The sequence below is a fragment of the Pristis pectinata genome, chromosome 2 (assembly GCF_009764475.1).
Source record: "Pristis pectinata isolate sPriPec2 chromosome 2, sPriPec2.1.pri, whole genome shotgun sequence".
Classification (NCBI taxonomy): domain Eukaryota; kingdom Metazoa; phylum Chordata; class Chondrichthyes; order Rhinopristiformes; family Pristidae; genus Pristis; species Pristis pectinata.
The window spans coordinates 52,095,137-52,115,105 of record NC_067406.1 but is presented as its reverse complement, the minus strand read 5'-3'; the positions used below and the strand labels follow the sequence as shown (position 1 = coordinate 52,115,105).

The following is a 19,969-nucleotide window of genomic DNA, read 5'->3' as shown; positions in this document are numbered from 1 at the left end:
AGCTCCTTCTGAGAATTTACTGTGCATTGTGACCACATTAGATCCATAAATGGATGAAATTCAACTTAATTCATCTGCCACAAACAACAATTTGCTGGAAGATGATGGCTATCCCTTAATTAGTTCCTCCTATACCTACCAGCCTCTTGTCTCTCTCCTCCCCTCCTGCCCCCATCTGCCTAATCTCTGCCCACCCATCTGTTTCCAGCTATCATCTAACAGCCTCCGTGTCAACTCTCCCTCCCCCTCCTCTCCCACTTGGCTCCATCTGCCCATCATTCTCCCCTCATTTGGTTCTACCTATCACCTTCCAGCCTCTATCTCACCCCTCTCTTTCTACTGGCTAGGGTCAAGACCCAAAATGTCGACCTTTCCTTTGCCTCCACAGATGCTGCTTGACCCGTTGAGTTCTTCCAACAGTTTATGTTCTGCTCCGGATTCCAGCATCTGCAGTCTCTTGTGTCACCACCGAGACCACACAGCACTCAACTGTGGGCGTGCCAGGTATCCAGATGATGCAGCAAACCTACTTGGAAAGTCATGTTTTACACTCTGCTGCACTGAGGCCCCCGGCCTCCACACTGTCCCAGTGATAGCCCCACCTCTTCTCTTGGGGTTTCCTAGTGACACCTGCCAACCCCAACACTTGGTGATATCTCTGGCCCCCCAACTCTGCTGGTGACACTCCGAGCCCCCACTCTGTCAGTGGTTTTCCCAGCTACACTCTCCCAATGATGGTACCACCCCCACTGTCCCAGCAATACTGCCGGCATCCTCTTCCAGCTCCCAGCTATCTCAGCAACAGCAACAACCACAGCCCCCACTCCCCCAGCCTTCAAATCTCTCAGCAATTGCCTCCAGTTCACTTAGTGACAAACCCTCGTCCCCAGTCTTCCAGTGACACACTGTCCTTCACTTTCCTAGTGAACATCCCTAGCCCCCACCCTCTCAGTGATATTCCAGCTCCCACTTCCAATTCTCCCAGTGACATCCCTATTCCTCAAATTTCTAATGACTCCTCCAGTGATACCCCATCTTCAACTGTCTCAGTGACTCCCCTGCCCATCACTTTCCCAGCGATATCCCCAGGCCTCATCCTCCTGGTGGTGAAACCAGCCTCCCCCCTCTCCTAGTGTTCCCCAGCCCCCACCCTCCCATTGGCACCACTATTCTTCCAGTGATGCACCCAGCCCCCATTCTCCCTGCATGACACATCGGGGCCCATACTACCAGTGATTCCCCCAGCCCCCACTTTCCCAGTGATAACCAAGGCTCCTGTGGCCTCATTGTTCTAGTGATGCACTTAGAAGTAAGAAATCAGTACTAGGCGCTATGAGTCATGGCTGACCTGATCTTGTCCCTGACTCCTGGATCTTTGTCTCAATATTCCTTGGAGATGTGCCTCCAAAAGGGAAATTGATTCAAAGATATTTTCAAGCGTCCTTGAAAAATCATAACAACCCAACTGATTCTTGGGAGCCGCTTGCCCACAATCACTCGAAATGGAGAAGGACTTTAGGGAGAGCTCTAAGAGCCTTGAGTCTCTTTGTTGGCAGCACATGGAAGGTAAGAAAATGGAAAAGGACTGCGGCACCTCCCCTTTTACCAGTCCACCCTGTCAAGAATTTCTTGCCCCACCTATGGCGAATTCTGTGGGTCCTCACAAGCTACCTCAGTGCCCACAGCACTGGAGTGGAAGCAAGTCAATCTTGACCCCAAGGGATTGCTGAAGAAGTATTAGTTGCTGAGCTGATCCACTGAGCTTTGCAAGTCTTTTCTGCTTTAATTCATTTTGACTGAATCTCAATCTCCCAAACTCTTTACACATTATTTTATCTTTCCTATGTCATTGCATTATTTCATTGATCTTCCTGGGTGTCACTGAGAGAGTGGAGCCAGGAATTTCAGTGGGACACTCTAGTTTGAGGTTTGCAGATTTCATATTATCTGTGATCGACATGCCTGTTGTCCTCCTCATTTCCTCTTCATTCAGCCTGCTGGGGTAAGTGTGTATTTTTTTAATCATCAGTTTAATGATGAGTTTTGACTGGAAACATCAGAAGATATATTTTCTTTTTATGGGTGTTGTCAGATTTGTCTTGCATTTCCAGCATTTGTTTATCCAACAATACGTGATGGAGCGATGGACATAATCGTGGCTGGTTGCAGTAACATAGAAATGCATTAGATGGCAGCAAAGAACAAACATTTTGCTCTTAGAACATTGCCTTGCAATTAACGTAGCTAGCAGCAACTTTCAGTTCTGCCTTCAACTTTGCCAAACATCACAAGGTGTTGATTCAGACACGTGTCAGGCATTGGGATAAAGCCAGAGAGATGCTTGAAATCTTGAGAAAGAAGTTAGGAAAGTATTCTTTATTTAGAGAGAGCAAGTCCATGACTAAAGAATCATGATTGGTCAGAGAGGGCATGGAAGTGCTCAGTCGGGAAATCAGGAGTGAGGATGAGAAAGCACGTGAAGAGGTTGATCAATGAAGAGCTTAGCAGAGAGGGGCAAATAGGCAGATTGGGATCTGATGTCCTTGTCTTATTTAGGAGATATATTTGAAAAAAGAGGGGAAAAAATAGTCAAAATTTTGGAAAGGATGCTTGGAGCTAATTGGTTAGCTTTGAAAAAGAACCACTTTGTACATGATGGGCAGTGATGGGCATCATTCTCTGGTATACCTTTTTCCCAACATCTAAACAATATTTAGTTTTATTTACACCACATTAAATAGCGCAAAAGATATTCAATGCTTTGACAAAGGGTCTTTGACCTAAAACGTTGACTCTGTTTCTCTTCCCACAGATGTAGCCTAATTTGCTGAGTACTTCCAACATTTCTGTTTTAATTTTAGATTTCCAGCGTCTACATTTTTCTTTTTGATTTTCAGAGATATTCAGCTAGTTCAATGTGATAGCCAAGAAAACTTCAGAATTGTCACAGTTGAGCCAAGGTGATTCTGTACTGTATTCAGTCCATGATAATTAATTAATCAAGATGGCGATGGTGAGGATGATGAAGTATTGTTGATTCGTTGTTTAAAAAATTCCTTTGCACTTCCTTTAAAGCATCCTGCTGAAACTAGCATCAGCTATAGATTGGATCGTTGCTGGTAGATAATGCAAGCAGGAAAACGGCTTAAATACATTTACTGAAGTCAATGGATAGGATTAATCAGCAGTACTGAATTTACATTGACACAATTGTGCCATTTTTATAATGTAGTCCATATTTCAGCCCTTAACAGAATCAAGGCAAAGGAAATGTGTTTATTTTCCTGTTATTGGTGGTGGTTATCATCCTTCAATCAAAAATTTTAGTATAGTTGGGAGCTTACCACAATCAGACTGGCACTCTGGGATAAATTTTACAAGTTAAAGTCAAGGCTGGTATATAAAAGAACTTTCCAAAATGCTTCATATGAATTTAATCAGACCAACACGAACACAGAGTCAAAGAAAATATTGGCAGATGTGACTAGAATTTGATAAAATGAGTAGCTTTAAGGAAAGTCTTTGAGAGAGGAGCAGATGTTTAGGGGAAGAATTCCACTGCTTATGGAAGAATGCACATTAGCCAGTTGTGGGGCAAAGGATGAATGAGGCCAGTGTTTGAGAAATGCAGAGTTCTTAAAGCAACGTAGAAACGGAGAATGTTCTAGAGATAAGGAATTGGTTTATTCGGAAAGGAGGGAACTGAGATGTGAGCTGATGAAGTGATTTTAACATACAAATTTTAATGAAAAATAGTTCCATTTACTGAGATATAATCCTCTTGTGCATATTAATAAACTCAAGTACAATTAAATAAAAGCCCACTGTTACTGTGATGAGAGCATATACTGAAATACTAATCCATACTTGCCAATAGCAATATTCCATACCTGCAAAGCAGCTTAGCTGTTTTGAAGTTATTTTTCCAAACCCTTACCACGAGTTACCACTTCTGTGTTTTCCTCTATAATTCTACATTTCCAGATCAGCTGGTTCACTTTTTCAGTGTAGTTGATGCTTCTGGTTGTACAGAGACATTTCAATTTTGTTCTTTTAGTAAAAAGCCTATGTCCATCCATACACAGCTGAATCAGGACTTTCTTTATACCAGTTTAAGGAATCTACGTTCAGCATGGTTGGTGGCAAACTATTTCTCAAATTAAAACATATCAATGAGTTTTTCTTTGAGTTAGCCAAAATTTTCTGCTGTTTTGTACTTCTTCTCGTATCTATTTCTACAAAAGGAGGGTGAGATTTTTCAAAGGCTGACATGTAAAATAAGTGTAATAAAATGTCACTTCACATCCTTCCCAGTTTTAGACAATTAGTTGAAAGTGAACGCAAAATCAATGGCTCATTTATGTCCCATCGAGGCACATTCATTCTGATAATTTGCATAATAAAGTAACCACTGCCTGAGGTTGCCAGAGGGTTGAGTTGTGTCCATGAGAGCATTTTTTTTTAAAATAGCCTTTCCATTTGTACTTACGTACCTATGAATTTCTTGCAGCTTAAATGGAAGAAGTACAAGTAAAAGACATAAGATTTTCATGGCCTGAAAAATGGTACTGTGGCAGTAACTAGCATTTACGTGGCTAGCACCTTTAACATTGAAAAATCTTTCGTAAGAAACTCAGGAACATTACAAAATACACAGCAGTTAGTTAGCCTGGCAGACTCTCCCAAACCCACCAGCCCTACCACCAAGAAGGAGGACAGGAGGTCCAGGTTCCCCTTCAAGCTTTACACATCCTAACTCAGAATTATATCACCATTCCTTCTTTGTCACTGGTTTTAAATCCTAGAACTCCCTCCACAACTGCACTGTGGAGTACCTTGACCAAAAGGGCTGCTAATTATTCTTGAGGACAGCTAGCAATGTACAATAAATACTCACCTTGCCAGTGACACTCAGATCCCATAAATGAATTGATAAAACCCCAAATTTGACCAGCAGCTATGTAAAGTGACATGATTGTACATGATCAAATGGTTAGCCTTAATAAGCAACTAGAGAGGGGAGGAAGTTGAGAGAAGGATTCCCAGAGTTTGGGGACGTGGCAGCTGAATTATGGGTATTTGTGATGGAGTGATGACATTATGGGTAAATCAGAGGTCAGAACTGGAGAAAGAATAGATATCTCAGAGGTTGACAAAGAACTACACAACAGTGGCGGAAAGGTGAGGAAATGGATGTATTTGAAACCGTAGGCGACAGTTTTAAAATTAAGATATTACTTAATTGGGAGCCAATATAGATTCATGAGTTTGAGTGCTGGATGGATGAGAATTGGTGTAAATTAGGATAGGGGAGCATAGTTTTGAATGACCTTCATGTTACAGAGGATAGAATGGGAAAGGCCCTTGATTTTTCTTTTACTAGTCCTGGTTATGAAGATCTTTGAAGAAGGTTAAAAGGAGATCCATTGTGTGCAGATCAATGTACATGTACACCATTTGTCCTTTCAGTAATGAAGAGATCCTCTTAAAAAAATGTGCTAAGTGCCCTGACCTTCTTATCAAAGGGGGGAGGGGGGTGGGGGCGCACTCTGAAGACCACCTATAGTTTCAATTTTAGCTGAACCCACACAGCAGGAATTGTTGGTAGAGTGCAAAATTGTACCCATTCCTTCATTAACACTGGGTCAAAATACTGGCAATTCCTTCCTAACAGAAATATGCAAGTGCATTCATTATGCAAACTACAGTGGTTCAAGAAGAACGTTCACCATCCCCTTCCCAAAGGCAATGAAGCTGAACAATAATCTCTGAACTTGTGAGTGACATCCACATACAGAGAATTAAAATTAAGGCTACGTCATTGGATCCATTTAGTGCAGTATGCTGGAGCTGTAAATAAGACAAACAAGAAGTCAGATGAAAAGCAGCAGTTCACAGATGGTTTGTACAGAACATTACCCTGTCCCTTCTGAGATCCTGTGTATCATATTGGTTGCTATACAGCAGAAGAGATGTTTTGGCTTAGGAGAGGATGCAACATAAGGTATCTAATTGGATAGCTGGAATTAGTTATGAGGTTATACAAATGGTAAATATTTACACATGAGATAAATGTACCCATATTGTATTAAAAACAATAAATTGTCCTACTATCTGAAATATTGCACCTGTGGATAATTCCATTGTCCTTGAACTACATTGGAAAAAAATCTGAAAGAAATAATTCCAGCCAGGCTATGTTAATGCAATTTGCTGAAACTCTAAATAAGCAATGAAATTTAGTGTTTGATTGAAATACGAACCAAAGAGCACAAGTCTCCCACGCCACTCCATCCAGTATTTATGTCAACTCCTTCGTTTAGTCTCTAAATTTATTAAACCATGAACTACAATCACAAAAAGCAGGAATTATGGACCTCACAGACTGCCTACCCAACTCCTGTGTTGGCACATATAAAACATAGATCTCTCCTTCCCTTCTTCCCATTTCCTCTCTCCCTTCTCCCCAACCCCTCTCCTTTCACTCTCTTCATTCTCTTCTGCATTCACCTGATTGTTATTTCCCATTGCTTCAATTATCTCCTACCATTTAATCTTGATTTAAAATCAGCAGTTTGCCTTGACTAAAATAAAAAAAGAAAATGCTGGAAACTCTCAGCAGGTCAGGGTCATCTGTGGAAAGAGAAACGGTTAACATTTCAGGTCTGTAATCCTTCATCAGAACTCAGTTCTCAGACCTGAAACATTGACTGTTTCTCTTTCCACGGATGCTGCCTGACCTGCTGAGATTTTCCAGAATTTGCTCTTTTTACTTCAGATTTTCAGCCTCTGCATTTTTTAAAAATTTTTATTAGTCTTGACTAATTAGTTTACAATGACTAATAAATTTGTCTTCACCAGCAATCTTCAGTGTCAAAGAGATTAATTTAGTTGGAAGAAAATGTGTACAAAGCCTAGGAGAAGGAATGGTTAATGAACAATGGTATGGAAGATGCATTTTTATGGAGTGTTTTACCTGGTTATGCAGTTGCAAATGATTGTTGGTAAATGTAAAATGTATTGTAAATATTTGATGAAATACAGATGCTGTCTCATAGTTATCACAATTAGAACCCTTTTGGTCGTAATATTTTCCTGAAGGGAATTGTACACCTATAACAAATATAAGTAATTTGAAGAGAGGTACTTCATGCACTGGGGTAAAATGACACCTTCATCCCTGGCAAAAAACCTCCGTGTAGATCAGCAATCTGTTATGGAGCATAGTTGATACCCATTCCATTAATTGGAATGGAACAAAATTGGACAGATTCTACAGTAGTAACCAGGATGTGTCTCCAGATTAATTCCTGGATGGTGAATGATATATTCTTATCCTTTTTATTAACATTGTAATAAAACCATTCAGATAATTTCCCAGTTCATATTATTTCATTGCAGCACAGTTTAAATACCAACACTTTTTTTTGCAGATTTCATGATAGATGCTTAAATGGTGGTGTAGGGAACAGTTGTTACCCTTCACATGGTATTGAAAGCTGCATGTGGTTCAGCCATTGCACTGTGGCCCTTAATGTTCACTTGATAAAGGAGAATACATTGGGGGGTGGGGTATTTTTCAATGTCCCTCCTGAGTATTAAACATAGTAGAAAAATTTATGGAGGAAGAAGGGATTAAAAAACAGAATGTAGTAAGTCTGAAAGCGGGCCAGTCACTCTCAGAATATTCAAGGGAAATGAGTGTTCTTCCAGAACTGACTGACTCACAAAACCGTCTGCTTCATCATTCACCAACAGAAGTGGGGTAGCACCAGACATCTGCCAATAATCCTTCCTGTGATATTATTGGATATGTAAAGCAGGTTTTATAGTTTCATGCTTTCATTTCCCCAGTATTCAGCTTATGCACGGTTTTGATAATCTTTCTCATGAGATAGATATCATTATGATCTTGTTCAAGATAGCCTCTACTGATCCTTCCCAACTTGTGGGAAATCACCCATCTTTCATTCAAAACATCCTGATGATATGATTGAGACCAGGATCTTGACTAGGAATTTTGGAAACACAATGCTACAAATTTCTCAGTCCCACTCCCTAAAGGGACATGCAAATAACACCACCAGCATTGTTCCAGTTAATGGAGAGTGTTAACCATTTTCACGTGGCTGCATCAGAGATCCCTATCAGTAGGAGGCATCCTTCAAGGTTTAATGACTGTTATCAGGAGAGGCTGCTGGACAATAGCACTGACGGGAAAGGCATGCTCTGTCCAGGAAGGCCATACATAGTGTAGCGTCAGCATAACGCTATTACAGCGCAGGTGACCTTGGTTCAATTCCCTCCGCTGTCTGTAAGGAGTTTGTACGTTCTCCCCGTTTGACTGCGTGGGTTTCCTCCGGGTGCTCCAGTTTCCTCCCACATTCCAAAGATGTACAGGTTAGGAGCTGTGGGCATGCCATGTTGGTGCCAGAAGAGTGGCGACATTTGCGGGCTGCCCCCAGCACATTCTCAGTAACGCAAAAAGATGCATTTCACTGTGTGTTTCAATGTACATGTAACTAATAAATAAATATCTTAAATATCTTATCTTAAATATCAAACACTCCATGGCTTCCTGCAGGTGATATTGGCAGAGGCTTTCCAGGGAGTAGAATTTGCTGTGGTGCTGACCGATGTTGGCAGAAAGTCAGAATGTTGTAAAATTTGTCATTGATGAGTTCTCAGATTTTAAGACTTATTCATTACCTCTCCAGCCCTTTCTTTCCATTTCAGACTCCGTTAACACCTTTCCTTACAGCATATTCACTCACTCAAATCAAGCACTTGCTTCCACCATCTTTGTGCACTGCCTCTCCTTTTCTCTCTTGTCTCTGCCCCATTGCCTGTGTTGGCTGCTCTCGATTTGTCTCTCTGCCAGCCTTTGCTGCCTTGTGCGCATTTTGCTCTTTCGTTGCCCCTGTTGTCTTGACTCTTTGTCCCTTTCTATCTCTGAGGCTGCAGCTCCACGTATATCTCCCCCTTTCTTCCTGTGCCTGCTATTCTGCATGTTTCTCTTCTCTTTCCATCTCCTTGCTGCTTTCAGTACACTCCTTTCCCTGAGAAACAAAGGACTGCAGATGCTGGAATCCAGATGAAAAACACGACGATGCTGGAGGAACTCAGCAGGCCAGGCAGCATCTGTGGAGAATAGCAGGCGGTCAACGTTTCAGGTCATGAGCCTTCTTCAGGTCCTGAATAAGGATCCTGACCTGAAACATTGACCACCTGCTTTTCTCCATGGATACTGCCTGGCCTGCTGAGTTCCTCCAGCATCATCGTGTTTTTCACTCCTTTACCTGTCCCTGCTGCACCCGCACTCTCTTCCTCTTCGCATGCTCCTCTGCCTTTCTCCCTCTCTCCTTTTGCTGTTCATCTACCTGTCCATCACTCTCCTTGTCTCTCCCACTCCAGATCTTTCTCCCATCTAATCAGTATTGTCTCATTCTTTGTTCTTGAACTTGCTGCTAAACTGTGAGGTTTCGGGACCTGACCCCTGCACACGGTTTTAATACTTTGAACAAAGGTGTCTGTGCAAATGTCGCACATAGGATGCACTATGTGGAACAGAGAGTCAGAACCCTGCAGAGGGAGAGTGGGAGAGATGGGGGGAGGGGGAAATGGTTAGTTGTACCTCAAGGAGTTGGGGATGGGGACCCAAGCTCTGTCTCATTTACATAAGCTGTTCCTGCTCCAACTCCGGTCCCACTCACAGTCTGTGTCAAACACAAGTTGATTTTGATGCTGTCATTGCACCTGTTCGCTCACTTACCCAGTGACTCAGCAATCCACTCGCTCCATTGTGGTTTCAACATCCAGACTCTCACACTCACTCCACAACTGTTCCATACAATCATCCAAGAAGGTCCACTCAACAGTAACATAGTTTTCAACTGGACGCCATTTTATTGAGTTTTGTGAACGCATTTCCTGACCATTATGATGAGAAGCATTTTCATTATGTAGCAAAATGATCTAGCAATATTTGTACATTATGTCACAGTACTGAAATGAAATCCTTGGTATAGGGATAGAAAATGCAATACTCATAATACCAAGGACAATGCATGGATTGAACAGATACTGTCGGATACTGAGCAGCTGAGTATTTCATTCAATAATCCTTTGCTAATTTAACATGGGTTTTAAAACAACTACAATAAACGAGAACTTTTCTACTGAAGTACCAGGTCAGGTCAAGTAAAGAAATTACTACATTGTAAGGGAAGCGGAGACACTGGACTTTAGAAATGGTATGACGGGGCATCTCCATTGAGAAGTTTGGCAAGAGAGCTCCTCAGGTGCAGCAACATATTAAGTGTTTCTTAGTGATTTTTTAAAATAAGGTTTTAGGGCCCTTTCTTGATTCCTTGGAGAGCGGCAAGGGCGAAGTCTGGCTTCCATCAGCTGCAGCTGCTCATCCCATCCCAGCTTGTGTGGACGAGGTCATTAAGATGTTTAGGGTGAACTGAAATATAGAAGTGCTTCACTGGCACTTGCCCTGAAGCACAACGTCAGAATTGCTGCGATGTGGAGGAAGCTGCTCAATATTTTTGCTTCATCAGGTCATCTTTGTGAGAGGATTGACTGTCTGCTTCATTTAGACCATGTGAGGCCACAGGAGGATCCTCAATGGATCCTATGCCCACACTCAATAAGTCTGGAAACGTGGAATTTCCTTCAGATGTCCAGATATTTCATCAGATCTCCCCTTCCCTCCTTGCCCCTTATTCCCCCCAGACTCTCACTACACAAAATCAGAATCCTGGCCACACCTTCAGAGGACAGGTTCCAGGTGGGAATTGGTTTCTTCAAATGCACAGTCCCCCCACCTTCAACCTAAACCGCTGAGACTTTTGCCAAGATGAATCGAGGACAGGGTAGATAAATAAGTACCCTGACCAGGTAGGTAGAACTCTGCAGCCAACAGAATCAGAATCATTGGAGAACCATAGTTTTCCTAAATTTTCAATATGCTTACAATGTAGAATTGTATAGTGAATGGTGGGAAATATCTAACAATATCTGTTAAGATCTACTAAGTTAATTCATATTTTTCTACCTTTGGCATTAAGTTTAACAGTGCTTAGTATAATTGAAATGCAAAATACATGTGCTTAAAATCAGGCTTTTTATACAGGGGTTGCTCACAAACTCAAATAATGTTTCTCTCTTTTTCAGAGCATGCTTCTGTGTGAGCAAACAATGACTGGCTGACCTTGTTTTTGAGTAGCCAGTGCAAACATAAGTAAAGAACTTAAAGCTACAGTGATCGTTAAAATTAATTACATGATATACCATCTGTGACTTTCCAGTTCTCAGCCCTCTCTGTTTGGCACTCAACTAGAGTTGCACGTGGCTATTTCTGATTATGCATTCACCCAGTTCTGTTCATGAAGTTACCTCAGAAATGGCTACGGTCAGAGTAGCCTAGGCACTTAACCGTAATGCATTTTGTAGATGGTGCACCCTGGAGCCACTTTGCAATGGTGTTAGAAGGTGTGTGCCCGTCATGGAGGTTGCTTTGTCCCGAAGGATTCTGCTGCACGTGACCATAGCAAATGAAGAGTTTTCTATCACACCAACAGGCTCTCTGCAGCAAGAACTTCTTGATTGTTTTAACTTGTTTTTGATGTGGTATTTAAAAGGACTATCCATTACCTTACCATCCCTTCACATGGGACTGCCATATTATAACCTACAAATTAGCTGTATAAACTAGTTCTGTAATGTTACTCAGTTTCCTTGCTTTGTAGTGAGTGTTTTTTTTCTCAACATCATTTCTCTGATATTCGTAAGTGGGTCGCTGCTTCAAGGTAACAAATTCAACCTCGTGGCTCTGTGAGGAGGATCTTCTTATACATGTGCATTTTGTTTGAGATTGCCTTGCCAGCCCAAGTAGCTTCTGCCATGAGTTTGGAAACTAAGCTGCACATTCAGCAATGCTCTGAGTAAGAAGTCATTTCCCGCAATACTAAACCTGAAATGTCTGATTGTATATGTATGTTTCTGTATTGCAATGATAGCAATCAAGGAGCTTTTGCTGTGGAGAGCCATCTGGTGAGAACACCACTACAGCACAGTCCTCTCCAAGTCAGACACCATCCTGATGAAGAAATATATTGCTGTTCCGTCATCACTGGACCTAAGTCCCGGTACTAGCTGCCCACTATCTTTACAGGATTACTTTCACCAGAAAGAAATGTGGTAAATATTCATCCCGTAAAATGTGTTACAGCTGATGTTAAAATAATAGTGATCATAAAAAAGTAGGCCTTGATATCTAAAACTTCATTTAAGAAAATGTTTTAAACAGCAGCTTGTGAAACGTGCAGCTTTATGGGACTCCTGATATTCTAGTATTTCCAGTCCCTATGGTCATCGTAAATCAGTGAACCTGTATTGTGGTTTGGTCGCTTATTGCCCGTTGCAAAAATGTAGCAGGTGCCAAAGTCAATAGGAAGCCTTCGTTGCTGAACTCCAGAATGGGAAATAGCTGCTTCCTGTTTCATTCCTTGGAAATTTTACTGTAGTTTCTTTGCATTTGTTTTTAATTTTATGAAGGCAAAAATCAAACAGAAAACTCCAAACCCAGCCATGTTGCTGTGAACACCCATCTGTTTACTTAACTTGCCACACTCACAAGCAGAATTTACTTTTTATTCGGCATCTGATCCAGCACATTTGTGTATCAGATCTGAATGAATGTTGAATGCAGTTAAGATACTGAATCCTAAAAAAAATTAGCTGACACTACACATCAAAGTGTTTGTTTAACAGGAAATGATTTCATTTAATACTTTATGGTTAGGGGTTGTATGACCTCAGCATTGCTGTTGGCTTGAAAAAGGTTTAATGAAATTTGGAACATTTTTTTATTCTTGGCAAAACATATGAACTTTAATCATAATTCCATAACAGACTTCTGTAAATACTATTGTGGGATTAGCATTTTGTGTACTTGTGGAGACTAATTTTTTAAAGAAAATGTCTAGTTAGATCAGTTGGTTTGGAGGTTTCATGATTTGATTGAATTTTTATGATGTTCATTACCAGACAGTGGGATAAATTATCAGACCACGCTATGCCTAACATAGCTGCAGGAAATATGGTGAGAAGTTCCAGTTAAATTTTGTTTTGCAGAAGGCACAACTTGAAGTTCCTTAATTTGGGAATAAAAAATCCTTATGTTCAATCATCAGCAATTTTGGGCAACAGTTAAAAAGAATATAATTATATGTATCATTCAAAAGTACCACTATTTTCTATTAATTAGCTTCAGTGAGGGTGGTCACACAATGTGCAGCTTGAATAGAATGCATATGCTGGGAACTTGATTAAAATGGGTATTTGGCAGAGGGAGAAGGAGGCACTACTTTGTCTTTCAAGTACTTGTTAGCTTCTTGTAAAAAGTTCTTAAGCCAAGGCTAGGTGTTCAATTTATGCTGTAAAAATGATGGATTTTTATAGCATAAAAATCTTGTAAAAATCCATCATTGACCTTTAATTAAAACATTTGGTTAAAAGCAAGCTAGGTCTCAAGTAAATAGAAACATAAACTAATTGAATAAAAAAAATAAAGATTTGACGGAAGGGTTGGGGGAAGAGATACAAGATGTGTTGTGGCTTCAGTGCTTGGGAATCAGTGGAGATCAACAACGTCCCTTGGAAGCGTGTCTTCAGCATGTATCTGCTTCTTCAGAAACTTCAGCTCAGGGTTGTTGATGGATTGACTTAGGAGGATGTGGCCTGGATTTAGGCCCTGGGCAGGGACAGGAGAATGTGATTGTTATTGTGTAGATATAGCAAGTTATTAAGAAGACAGATCAAACTTTGGTTTTTACGGCAAGGGGAATGGAGTACAAGAGTATGCAAATCTTATTACTACACTGCAGGGCTAAGTGAGGCCACGCAGATGAGGTTTCCTTATTTGAAGAAGGATTTACTTGGCTTGGTGATGTGGCAGCAAAGATTCACTGAAGGTTGAGATGTTATCTTATGAGTAAAAATAAAGTAGCACAGGCCTATATTTGGAGTTTAGAAGCATGAGACGATGTCATTGAAACATGCAGGATTCTGAGGGTGCTTGAGAGGGGAGATTCTATGAGCATTTTCCCCTGGTGGAAGCATCAAGAAGTGTGGAGAATGAGTTGAGAAGGAATTTCTTCTCTCAGAGTGTCTGAGTGTTCAAGTTTTAGGAATCCTCTACCCCACACTCCCCCAGAGTGCAGTGCAGTGCATGCTGAGTCGTTAAGTCAGGCAGTACAACAGGCAGTCCACAGGCCACATCTGACCATGCATGCAAATGGCCCCTTTTGGTCTACCAGAAGGAAGCTTATACTTTTTGTTATTTAGTTAGTTAAATGCCAGCGCTTTCCTTGCATATTTCCCCTGCCAACCTATGTGTAAACATGCTGGACTATGTTGCGAAAAGCAGAAAATGCTGGAAACCCTCTGCACGTTAAGCAGCAGCTGCAGAGAGAGAAACAGAACCAACACTTCAGGTGGATGTTGACCTAAAGTATTCTGTTTCAGTCTCCACAGATGCAACTTGATTGCTGAGAATTTCCGGCCTTCTTTGCTTTTATTTTAGATTTTGCTTTTATAAACTTACCTGTAAGCTGAGAAGACCAAGGTATGTGATGAGATTATGGATAGACCATACCAGCCAAACAAATTCTTCAAATTTAAATTATTTCATTATTTTGATATGGAACTCTTAAGTATAAAAACATAAGAAACAGGAGCAGGAGCTTGAAGATACTGGCAATTTCTTTGTGGTCAGTTAACTAGCCAAAAGAAACCAAAGTAAAACAAATAAACATTGAGTACTGGGTGTGGGAGAGGTTGGGAGTTAAAGCCCTGTTTTGTTCAGAACCGTAATACACATACATCTTTGATAATACTACCTCAAGATCTGAAACGTAACTCATATGAACTTACAAACCCCTTTCTGTTTCATTAAAAAAAACTGAAGACTATCTATAAAAGTAGGAAAAAAAAAGAAATGGATTTTTGCAATGAAAGTTTTATAGTTTTGGAGGAACTGGACCATATGGTTATTCAGAATTTCAGAACACAGTGTAGGAGGTTGAAAGTTAGCTGATGAGGCCTTTTTTTAAAGTTCTGCATCATCTGCATTTCATCTTTTTCCCTCTATTGGCAACTTCCTGACTGAAATGTGGAATCTTACCAAATGTTTCTTTATTAATTTATTGCTGGTCCCAGAAACCTCACTGGGGTCAGCATTATGAGTATTATGAACATACGGATTATGAGTAATATTTGGCCACTCGGCCTGTTGAGCATGCTTTGCCGTTTAATGAGATCATGGTTGACCTGATTGTAACCTCAGTTTTGCATTCTAGTCCACCCGATATAACTGTGTGAGTGGCAATGCAGTAATCTCTTGGATTGAGGAGCTTGAAATAACAGGCTAGATCATGTTACTTATCAGCCTGTGGTTCAATGGAGAACCACCGAATGCATTCAATACAATCATTCTTAACTGTGCTGCACATTGCCATCTGAAAGTCAGCAAAGAGCTGCAGGATGGACACCTGCAATATCCCCGGACTCAGTTCTGAGATATTTAAAAGCACTTCAAAGCTCTTTGATGGCAGCAAGCTGTCAACAGGTCATTAGAGAAGTCTGCAGTAGGGTCTTAGGATCTGTCATCTTAGATCTGTTCACTGCTCATGGCCTGCTCTACGTTGCAGGGCAGCTGCAACAGCAAGGGCTTCAGTGCAATTGGACCTGCAAGGCTGCAAAACATACGTGCAGCAGCAGAGATATGTGGGCAGCAAGTGCAGGCAGTGGGTTGGATCAAATGGGTTTGAACCATCCTACACTCTGAACCAAGTAGGTGTGACAATGACAAAAATTCAGACTAGAATGCCATTTAATTGACTCACTTTTTGACAATCTCATTTTGTATTGTTTTACTTGTTCCCACAATAGATGCACCTGCTATTTCCCTTTGCTTTATTTTTTTTTGTTTCCTATCCGCATTTTGGCTCTTCAACCTGTTTCTAAATTTCTGAAGGTCTCAAATTCAACATAAATCATGAATTATAGAGTGTATGAGATGGTAGTAGCACAAACAGAATCTTGGCTTTGAATTGGACAGAATCCCAAACTTAATATTCCTGTTTTTAACATTTTCAACAGAGATGAAGAAATATGTAAATTAGTAAAGAGTTTTCTCACACTAGGGAATAAGGGTATTACCGTGATCATAGCACAAATTGTGCAGGGGAAGAGGAACACCCAGAAGCGCTTGTTAGCAGATTGTGGCCTGTTTATAACGAAACGCAAGGAGGTGGGTTGGATCAGAATCACATGGCAGGAGACAGTCTCTGTCAATGGTTAAAAGCCCTTATAGCTTGCATGAAACCCGTTGCTAACACAGCCATATCAAGATTGGATTTGAGAGAACCAAACATGAAAAAAAAACTGGGGACTAATCGTGTTTTGGGAGAATAAACAAGACATGCAGGATAGGAACAAGGTAGAAGGGGTGAAGAGAAGAAAGGTGAAGAGATGAAGCCCCAGGTAACTCCAGATCCTGCCAGGGGAGATGTGAAGAAGCCAAGATAGAGGGATCACTTAAAGGAAAAATAGGAGCAGGTAACCAATTAAGTAGGAACTGAAGTGACTTATATAATTGCAGGGAGCTCAGCCATTTGGTATGGGAGTGAGTGGACTGGGCGAAGGAATAAGAGAGACAGCAGAAGAATCCTTGGGGTAGCGGTAGAATCTTGGGGATCCAATAGTCTGGCTGGCCCAAACCTTGGGGAGGAGGGAGTTAGCCAGGCTGCAGGTAAGTGTAATCCCACCAAGGGGGAAGAGAAAAGGAAACAAAATTTGAAGTGTGGCCACTTCAGACAGAATGAATATGCATATTAATGAATTGAGCCAAGATACATAGACTGCATGAGTGAGTGAAGGCCTTGTTAGGTACTTGCAAAGTCTGTGTTGGGAGGAATTCTTTCTGCGTTCTGTATAAACTGATTTCTCAGCTTCTCTTAGCACTTTGGACTTGGATGCAATGAATCATACTCACTTCTCTTTCAAAGGTAATTTCTTGCCCAAGTACTACTTTGTCCTCTTCTGCTTTCCCACCGTCAGTTTCTCAAGCTGGGTGCCACTAAGTCTGCAGATGGGTGAAGCCCCACCTCTCTGCTAACATTATAATTCCTCAGTTTGACTTGAACTGGTCTGGGTGGGATAAAACTGACCAAGGTTCACAAACGGAACAACTCAATATTCTTGTGATGGTTTATTATGCTATAAACACTAGTAATCTATCTAGCTAAAGTTTGTCTCTAAATAAAAAAAACACCCTTCTTAGGCACAAAAATAATACCTGTGACTTGTTTGAGGCACTTTTGATTGTGCCATCTTAATCTTTTTCATTTTAAGTCCAAAAGTTGGTTGATTTGATGAATTAGTCGACATCATCCCTCAGAAATGCAGTTCTGTTTGGTGATTTACCATTATCATGAAAAAGTATCACAAATGTTTTGATGGCGAAGTGTTCTGAGTTCTGGGTAAATGGTCTTTTCTCTAGTCATAGCTCTAATGTTAAATCTTCAAAGGCTATGGGGACAAATCCAAACTAGTTAAAACCACAGTGTTACCGATGATCTTGATCTTGTTAACAGCCTGTTCGCAGGAGTTAAATGGGTGGGGCCATTAGATTTGAACAAATTTGGATTAATGTGTGGCTAATTACTTTAACCACTTCTTTGGTTAATATATTCATAACATGGGTTATTGTTTCAATCATAATTCTGTACGAACAACTCCTCCTGCAGTCTTTTCATCTTACAACTTATTAAAAGTCCCAGTGGTTCCTTATGATGTTGTGGGATATGAAGCTTGTCCATTTACACTTTTGCCACCTGATCTATTCACGTGTTGCTTTGAGTTAAATGTGTTCTCACTGACAGAGTGCACAGAAACAAGAGGCATTCAAAAAGCCAAGTGTTTTCTTTATTATGAGGGCAGCATAAGGCTGTAGGATTCATCTTGCAATGCTTCAGTATTGGCAAAATTGGCTGAATTATCTTCTTCTCTGTTGCAGAGTTCAAGAAAATTTTCCATAGTTTTTGATCTCTTTCCTGTTTTATGCCAGCAGATCCTTCATTAATCAAATCATGTATTCTCCTTGTCAGTACCAGTTTAAGTTCCTAAATCTTCATTTTTCAACCATCTGAGGTTTAAGTTGGCATTCAGTGACCATCAAGTTTTTATTGTTCAAGATGACATTCCTTTCTTTGCCTTCCCAACATGAACTGCTGTTTGGATCTTCTTCCTTTCACACACTGCAAGCTGCAGCAGTCAATTATTTAGATGACTGTGGCAATGAATGTTTATGCATCTGGCTCCTTGCAGGCTGGAACTTGAAATAATTGCATCATCCTGGAGTTTGTTCTCCACTGTTGCACAAGGACGAGCTCTGAATCTTTCTACTCAAGGGGCAGATATGTGGCAGATGAAATTTAACGTAGAAAAGCGCACTGTAATACATTTTTGTAGGCGAGCAGGAACTGAAAGCATAGATACATATTTACACAAGTCCTTTCCTTACTCCACCTCTTTCTTCCTTTTAACTATCACAATGCTGGAGGAACTCAGCAAGTCAGGCAGCATCTATGGAGAGAAATAAACAGTCGATGTTTTGGGTCGAGACCAGATGCTGCCTGACCTGCTGAGTTCCTCCAGCATTTTGTGTGTGTGTTGCTCCAGATTCCAGCATCTGCAGAATCTCTTGTGTCCTTTAACTATTTCTCTTTACCATTACCTCTCACTTCTTTCCTATCCATATGTGGTCTCTCCCCTTACAATTTTGTCCTCTTTATCAATCCTTTATTTCTCCTCCTCTTCCATTCTCCTAACTCTTCTATTTGTTCAGAATCAGCTTCATCTGAATTTTCTGCAATTTGAAGCGATTCTAGGTCAAAGTGGACTTTTACTTTTGTAAGAAGCCCTGCTTAGAATACAGAGTGCCAGTAGCAGTACATACGTATATACAAACAACTGAGATTACCCTTTTGTTTAGAATCCTGTTTAAATATATTGATCCTGAACTAACAAAGTAAAGCACTTAGCTACCTGCACTATGCAAACCTCAAACGATATCTTTATTGTCTTGTATTTTAAATATCATCACAATTTCACGATCTGAAGTCAAAATATTAAGCATAAAATAATAAGCTTAAAGTGGGAACCTCGCTGTGTATCTAAAGGTGCTGTTTCAGTTTGTCTGCTATGCATTCCTTTCATTATAATAATCTGCTCCAGTATTTACCGAGAACCAGCAAGGGTGGCCTCCGAGGACTGGTTTCTGATGTCGCACTAAGCATGATAAGAATGCCATTGACGTCAGTAGAGTCATCATTAGTGAGAATGGCAACCAAGCTCTTGAAACCACACCATGCAATTGCAGTTCTGTTAGCAATGCAAAGCTTTGGGTGGGGTGGGGACTGGGGGGTGGGGGAAGCTGGAAGAGGCTCCAGCTGAATTCTGATTTCTCTGTGTGTATCCTGTTAAGTCTACCACAAGATTTTCATAGAGGAACTGAAACCTGGCTCGTTGAAGTACAAAGGCTTTCAACGGAAATGCATTTAATTCACCAGTGTGCTAGTTCTGGGCATGAAGCCAATTGTAATTGCTAAATTGAAAAAGATAAAACCTGAACAAGGGAAAACTGTGAATGACCTATCTGTGACTGCGACCACAGTGGAGTAAAAGCAGGATTGGTTTGCTTTGACTCGCTGTCTACAGTATAGTAATATAATACACTGTAAAGTCATAACAATAAAAAAAAAACAGATTAAGTAGAAGTGTCTAAGCCCATCAGCAATGATAGCAATACTTAATGTGTTTTTAAATCAAGACTGTAATTCTAAAATGTAGCATTTTCAAACTCCGATTTTACGGGGTTCAAATGCATATCTTCCAT

The 19,969-nt window shown here is 40.7% G+C and overlaps 1 protein-coding gene across 11 annotated transcripts in view; it reads left to right on the top strand.

Annotated features, from left to right (window-relative positions):
* LOC127567551 (cAMP-specific 3',5'-cyclic phosphodiesterase 4D) overlaps positions 1-19,969 on the top strand; it is a 938,945-nt gene that overhangs the window by 837,650 nt on the left and 81,326 nt on the right. Inside the window, exon 1 of one of the 11 annotated variants that reach the window (XM_052010584.1) lies at positions 471-504. The exons of the other annotated variants lie outside the window; for them this stretch is intronic. The gene's annotated coding sequence lies outside the window, so the exon portion shown is untranslated. Of the gene's footprint in view, positions 1-470; positions 505-19,969 lie in introns of those variants that run through there. 11 annotated transcript variants of the gene reach the window in all.